Raw genomic sequence first — 8,090 nt, 5'->3', positions numbered from 1 at the left:
CATTCCACCAGTCAGTGCATGAAAACCTCATTCATCTTTTGTAACCTTGTGAGTTTTCTGACTGGACACCACAAAACACCATTTACAATAATATCTCAGAATACCTCTGTCTCCTCAGACAACTGATGAGAAGAAGGTCTTCTCCTTCTACCTTTAAGAGCAGAGACCACCCTAACCTGGATTTTACTGTGGCTAGAGGGGAGAAGATTCAGCCTTAGAGTGGTAACAAGTTATTTATTTATTTATTTTTTGCATGCAGCTTTGGTAAACTCAGTGTCATATTGCGTCAACAGTAGGGCCCTCCATAAACATATTCCAATGTTTTTTGTTTATTTGTTTTGTTTCAGACTCTGGATGTAAAATAATCACTGTACTTCATATTCAGGATGGTTTTGTGCCTTCAAATTCTATTCTGTACAGGCAGTAACATCCAAAAAAAATAAAAAAATATGTACGGAGATTTTTATGTCTTATTAAAACATTTCTAAAGTATTTTTTTATGCACACTTTGTGGTATCTCCGGAAGACATAGCAGTGGGATATAATGTACTTTTTGAGCAGTCTTCTGGTCCATAAGATGCCATTTGATCCAAGTCTTATCATGTATTGACAATTCAGTTTCACCAAATTCACACTAATAGAAATTAAAATATATATATATTTGGAAACGAAAATGTTCCATTTTGTTTTTTAGCAGAATCTCCCTTCTGCCACCATTGTTATTTTTAAAAATGATGACAGTTTGAAATTGTGACCCTGAACTGTTTCAATTTTGACAAACTGTGTTGTCAAGCAGGGAACTGCTCTGTTGGACTTTTTCCCTAGCTCTACATATTAGGGCTGAGCAGACGGAAAACTACTTCTAGTACTCCCACCAGCAGTGAGATTCAGGGGGTTGATGCTTTTTACTTACCAGGAATTTTTACTGTCTCTTTCCTTGTTTTTTTTATTTGTTTGTTTGTTTGTTTTTGTTTGTTTGTTTTGTTTTGCTTTTTGTTGTTGTTGTTTGTTTGTTTGTTTTATTCTTTCTCCTCTTCCTTTCAACCCTTAAGACTCTTTGGGACTACAACCAGATTTTTTTTTTATTTTTTTTTTCCTGTTCTTGCTTCTTAGTAACAGTTAAAAATACATCCTATCCCAAATAAGAGCTGGGATGACCCCAAGATACAGAAACGCGTATTTCTTGTGCAGAGTGCAACCAGATCTTTCTAAGCAATTTATGAATGGATTAAGTGCACATCTAGTAATATCAAGTAAAAGATCAGTGTCAGTATCAGCTGCCTATCAGGCAGCTAAATAATCATTCAGAATGCCAGGACTTGAGTGGAGATGAAAGCTCAGGTTTTTACGTGGCTGTTAGCACATTATTCATGCTTTCCTGAACTATTTAGTCTCTTAAGTAGCAAACTATTGAGGCTCTTCAACTACATAGGACTCATCCTAAAAGGACTATCCCTTAAGTGCCAAAACAAGTAGCGCTTTAGTGCTCAGATGTCATTCGTTAGTGAAACTGGAAAGATATCTTGAAGTTGTAACCTGATTGTTTCAGACTACTCTCACTTCGTGCAAAAAGCTCTGCTAGATGGAGAAGGGGTTCAGTGCGAGTAACGAAAGCGTGGGTCTGGTGCAAAGGTGCAATCCAAAATAAATCCTATTTCTGCAAAAGGCCCGCCACTGCGGGCAAAACACCAGTTAAGCCCTCTGACTGGAAACATTTTAACTCTTGGGTTTCTGTTGTTTGTTCTCTGGGCTTGTTCTTACCTACATGACCAAAATTTTCCATGAGCATCTTAAGGAGTGGATATGTGAGGACTGTATACTGCTCAGATCTCCAAATACATGTCTGCAAAAATGTTGCACCAAACTGAACTGTGTAATGTCTCAGAAATCATCTTTTGCTCTCAGGGCCATATCTGGCCAGGTTGTGACTGAGGTAAGGAGCTGAGCTCAGTGTAAGCATCTTGTACTTGGCTGGGCTGAGGTTCATTTTTCTTTCCTTTTATGTTGGAGCCCCGTCATAGAGTCTCTGTAGGGGACAACTGACTGTGCAGGTGTCTGAAGGATGATTCCTGTCTAATCTATAGGTATGAAAGCTTTGTCACAGACCAAAGTTTCTCAATTCATCTGATACACTGTTTTGTTCCTCTGAATGTGCCTTTATTCAGGTATAAGTTAACGGGGGAACAGTTGCTTTTTGTGCCTTTGGGGGGAAAAGAGGGGGTCTGGAAGGAGAGTTCACCATTTTTTTGGTGTATTTCAAAGCACACCTAGTAACACTGCCTGTTAGTAATGGTAATTCTCATTATAATACCTGGTCTTCAGGTGTTTGTAACTTCCAGATTTTAAGCATGGAACTGAAATTTTCTGTTGGATGTATTCTTCAGGTTTAACCTGAAAGATTAACCAAATTTGTTTTAGCTGTTTCTAAGAAGAAAAATATGAAAAAGAGTCATTTTCCTGTTAAAAATCATTATGATCCTTTTTCAACCGCCCCTGCTTTAAAGCAGGAACTGTTTAGTTGTTTAACTAAAATGTGACTTGGTTTTAGGGCATACTTCTTCTGTTGTGAATGAAAAAAAAAAGAAGTCTTCTGAATGAAAAAAAAAAGAAAAAAAAACAACTTCTAAAAGTTTGCAGTTTGATTATCTCAGGATTCCAGCTGCTCTGAGCTTATGTGCCCTCCAAGCTATTCACCTGTGCACACACATAAGAGCAGATATTCCAATGTGAGGTTAGATCCTTCTAAGGGTTCAAAAGGATTTGGGTACCTCTGAACCATTTCAGGCTTGTTGGGGCTGAGGTCTAAGGAGATCTTATTCTTTCCTCTGAAGGAGAAAATATTTCATTTGAATCTAGAGGAGAGAAAAGATGTTATCAAAGAAGAAGGAAGGATCTACAGATTGAAACAGACTCAGAAACTTCATTTATGTTAATAGATAAAAAGGGGCTTGGATTGTTCTCTGGCCTTGTGACCAACTGACATGGCATGGTTTATATTTATCTAGTTCAAATTCCTTTCCACCCAAAATAGGTTGGCCACATCCAGACTGTTTTCTGTTTGTTTTGAGTGGTCTCCAGACCATGCTAACTCTGGTTATTGCTTGGAAGAGCATTAGTTGCTTCAGCCCTAAATGGTGCCAGGCTCAGTGTTAATGGTATGGACAGTTGTACAATAGTCCCCTGAGCACTTTAGTTTTCTCGTTTAGATGAAGTTTTATGGAGGGATTGAGGTGGGAACAGGGAAAATGTTCAGTTTCAGTCTGGGAACATTGGAGGGAATACAGAGAGAGATAGCTTTTGACAAAGTGCTTACCATGAATGAAGAGCTTCTGGATGGGGAAAGCTGGAATCACAAAGTAATTCAATTGCAGTATTTGTAAACAGCTATATCATTTTCAAACACTGTATTCTCATCTCCCAAACATCTGTCAGAGCAAGGTGCCCAAATCTCTCTTCAAGTGCAGCAATAACAGCAGACAGCAAGCACAGAATTATAATCAGCCTAGTGCTTGCAGTCCCAGATTAGATTTCACAGACTTTGAAGGATGTTGCATTTTTGTATTTTTGTAATGATATCAATATATATGGGAACATAAATCATTTGGTTGTCTCATTTGACAACTAATTTTATTACTTTTTTATTATTATTTCTTTTAAGCAAATTCCCAACCCTAAAATTTCTTAGATTTATGTGTCTTAATTTGAAACAATTACAAGAATTGTCCAATGTTTACATTTCAGATGTATATATTTTTAGCCCAACCTCCCATTTAAACTGTAACTAATGTAGGAACTTTCTTGATTTTCAGAAAGTTTATTTATCATCACTAGGCTGGTAAATGCAAAGCAGCATTGTTATGCAAATCATTAAAGGTATGGAACTGTGTTTTCAGTAGAATCACTTTTTCATCAAAGTAGTGGTTCACAACAACATTGTGTTGCCTGAGAAGAATAAAACAGCCAAGGTAAACTGCTTACAGAATAACACAATGTCTGAGTTTGGAAAGCACCTTTGGAGGTTGTTAAGTCAAACCCTCCTGCTCAGAAGAGGGTCAGCTAGAGCAGGTTGCTCAGTACCATGTCCAGTCAGATTTTGAAGATCCAAAGATGGAGACTTCACACAGCCTCCCTGGGCAACATAGCCTTATTTAAGAACTAGCTAACTATCTCTCTGAACCTGTCAATAGCTTATATGGTCATAGCAATTGAAGAAAACAGCTATCAGTCTAGATTTATTATGAATCAATTTGAGTATATAGCACAAAAAATATTCCAGTATCTTTTCTAGGTATATGGAGTATTTTATGAACCTTTTTCCGTTACTGAGATTGTTCAGAGAAAATCTGACAGGTTTCCTTCATTTCAAAATCCTTCATTTTCAAAATCCTTCATTTCCTTCATTTCAAATCCTTCATTTGTTAGGATAACCCAGTTTAAAAGGTATTTTAACTAGCATGTGCTCTTTGAAGAAGAAAAGGACTTTTGCTCAAAGTGGAAGATCTGCATCTTTGGAGACCATATATTTTTGAAAGAAAAAGCAAAGATGATGAATCTTGGTGGTCAGTATAAATAAAATTTAATGTTAGCTTTGGTAATTTGGCATGCACTGTCAGAGGCTGCAACTGGTTTCCAGTACATATGTGCAAGTAAGTTAGGCCTATTAACTGGTGACAAACTTTTAATGTAGATTTTTGTCCTTTCAGAATTGACTAACTGTCTAGACAATTATGTTCATCTCACAACAAAATCATGTTTCTCCATAAATCTCAAAACCATGCCTTTTTAGTTCAGGAAACCTTGGGATGCCAACAATGAGCAGAAAATTTTATTGTCTAATTCTTCCTCTATTTTGTAGGTATGAAATTTCATAGAAATTCAGAAATTTGCTGTAGTCATAAATTTCAACAATGCAACATTTTTTAAGAATAATGAAAATACCAAGTATATGGTGACTGAATTTTTGTATGATCAACAATAAAATCAAAGGTATTTTACATTAATACATCTGTTGCCAACCCTGTCCTATATATGGTATACACTCTGTTTCTAATATGGTTATGCTACAAAAATTCAAAGAGGAGATTCTCAAAGTTTCTAAAGGTGAGGATGATGCTGTTTCTTCACCATTTAACAGCTCAGTGATTTAAATACTTAGGATTCATGACACCTGAGTGTTCATTCTTCCTTTACTTAAATAAGTCTGAATTTCTATTTTCAACCATCTAGAAAATCAGCTCAAAAGGATTTGGAGACCAGACAGTGTGGCCTTAATCTGTTCTCTTGAGTCTATACGAATTTGTAGTAACATAAATTGCACGCTGGAGTGGGGACAGGAATCCAAATATCTTATCTCCCAGGGTAATACCCTAAACTAGCAGCTGCGAGGTTGTTCTCAGATTATTTTGGTCCCTGTTTGCATAAAATACCTAAAATGAAACATAGATCTCTTGTCCCTGGCACATGAGAACATGCGACAGAGGCTGAATGGCTGTGCTGCTTTAATGATACATTCCCAGGGAGAAGAAACAGAAGGTCATAATTAGTTCTGTGAATCTCATAGTTCTGTGAATCTCATATTCAGGAAATGAAGAATGGGATTTTTTCTTCTAGCTCTGCTATCAGAAAATAAGAAATAGTAAAAATTGCTTTGCTGCTTCATTAAACTACAATAAAGATATTGGCAGGTCTGTGTTGTGCTATTAATGGCGTTCATAACAATACCCTGTTGTCCTCATTTACCAAGCTGAGTATGTACTTAATTATACCCTGTAAAAATATTAGTGATTTAGAATTTTACATAATGAGTTTTTTTATGTAAATGATACATACAAAAGCAGCCCCTAGAGAGCACTGAGCAGCCAGGAGCAGGGCAGCCAGGGCATGGCTCTGCAGTTTGCACAGCAGTTTGTGCAGGAGGGCAGCAGGAAGGCTGTTTTTTTTCTATTCTTGGAGCAACAAGAAGCAGCTTTCTGCTGAAAGAAAAACGGTGTCCATCGCAACTGCTGGGCTGAGGCTGAAACCTAGGCAGAGGGGCCACAACCTCCCCAGGCAGATGCCTACACTCAAACAGACCTCCTGAGGAAAAAAAAAAAAAAAATAAAAAAAAAAATGCCCAGACCCTCAGTTGCAGGAAACGCCAGAATCTGGAAGTCCCTCTACGACCTGAAGGCAGAGGTGGGTGTTGTGGGTACAAGTGTGCCCAGCTAGGCAAATGTTCGACCAAGTTGCCATGTTGTGAGAGAAGCTCACTAGGCAGTGTAGTGTCCAGGAATCTGAGCGAGAGATTGATGTATGGTATTGATTGTGGACTGACTGGGCTGAGCGACAGCCCTGCCTTATGTCCTTGGAAGGGGAAGGTCAGATGGCTTCACAAGACAAGGAAGACTGGACCCTTGTCTCTGCTGGAGCAAAGTGCTGCACCTGGGTCAGGGCAAACCCAGACGTGTACAGACTGGGAGAAGATATGGTTGAGAGCAGCCCTGCAGAGAAGGACTTGGGGGTTCTGGTGGATGAAAAGATCAACAAGAGCCAGCAGTGTGCGTTTGCAGCCAAGAAGGCCAACTGTGTCCCGGGCTGCAACAACAGAGGAATGGCCAGCAGGTCAAGGGAGGTGATTGTCCCCCGCTGCTCTGCTCTCGTGACCTTTAACAAGGGGAAATACTGATAGGACAAGGGGGAACAGTTCTAAAGTAAAAGAGGGGAGATTTAGATGAGATGTTAAGGAGAAATTCTTCACTCAGAGGGTGGTGAGGCACCGAACTGCCCAGAGAAGCTGTGGATGTCCCTGGAGGTGTTTATGACCAGTCTGGATAAGGCCTTGGGCAACCTGATCTGGTGGGTGGCATCCCTGCCTATGGGAGGGGGGTTGGAACTAGATGGTCTTTAAGGTCACTTCCAACCCAAGCCTTTCTGTGATTCCAAGATGACATCTGGAGGTACATGAAAATCAGCTTGGCATTGACATCAGAAATGCTTATTACGGTATCTCATATTTTAGAAAATGTGTATTTCAGAAGGCTTTCTTTAATCACTTAAAAATACTAGTAGATGTTTCATATCCTCATTCTGTTGATATACTTCACATATTTGAAAGCATGTACATCAGCTTCAAATTATTAGATACTGCTTGTCTAGAGAACTTGTAGTTCGACAAGCAAGATCAAATCCAAATGTTGCCATAAAGTTAGTGTTGCTTCCTTTTTACCTGTGAGAGCACTTGAGAGAAAAATATCTTGCTACATTACCCCTCTTTAAACAAACAAACAAACAAAAAACCTACCGCTTCTGTGAGTTCCCTATGTCTGGCTCTTAAATTCTTGAGACAACGTGCAGTTAAAGCCCTTTAGCAAAAACTTACCAAGGCTCTTTACTGTTGTAAGAACAGCTTCCATATTCTATTTTTTTTTCTTTCTCCCATAATAATTTTCATTTTGAATAAATTCAAAATGAAATTTTTCCTTCTGCTCTTGAATTAAATGATATTCATTTCATGGACAGCACTCTTCTACGTGTTGGCAGTGTGTGCAACTAAGTTGTAGTATCTTTTGTCAAAAGATGAAACTGCTAAAAAAATGCTTTTTTTCCCCCCCAGAAGCACTTAAAACAGAAATTCAATATTTAAACTATGTTTTTGCATCTTATTGGAGTACCACAGAGTTCTTTTTCTCAATTATATCACAAAAACAGATGAAGTAGACAAAACTATCAGATATTCAAGACTTATGTGTTAAAATTGTTATTGCCAGATTACACTTACTATAGATTACAAAAATGTTATTGACAGATTACAGTTCTGAAATATTATTTTTTCATATATATAATGGCAGAAGTAATTCTGAAGAAAGACATTTCAACTTGATAAATGAGCTCATATTCAGGATTTTTTAAAGCACTGTGTTCCCTACATGACAACACCTGAGCAACAAACACTATGTTGATGGTCCATCATTGACCTCATGAAGACACAACTTGTAGGTAGACTGCCAATAGCATATGGGAAAAATATGTTGTAATGAATTCAAAGTAGTTTGAATATGTAGCAAAATTATAAATATTTTTACTAACTGTGGAGTATTGTATTCTGATCTTTT

This window comes from Anser anser (assembly GCF_964211835.1).
Source record: "Anser anser genome assembly, chromosome: 1".
Taxonomy (NCBI): domain Eukaryota; kingdom Metazoa; phylum Chordata; class Aves; order Anseriformes; family Anatidae; genus Anser; species Anser anser.
This window is presented reverse-complemented; position numbering follows the sequence as displayed.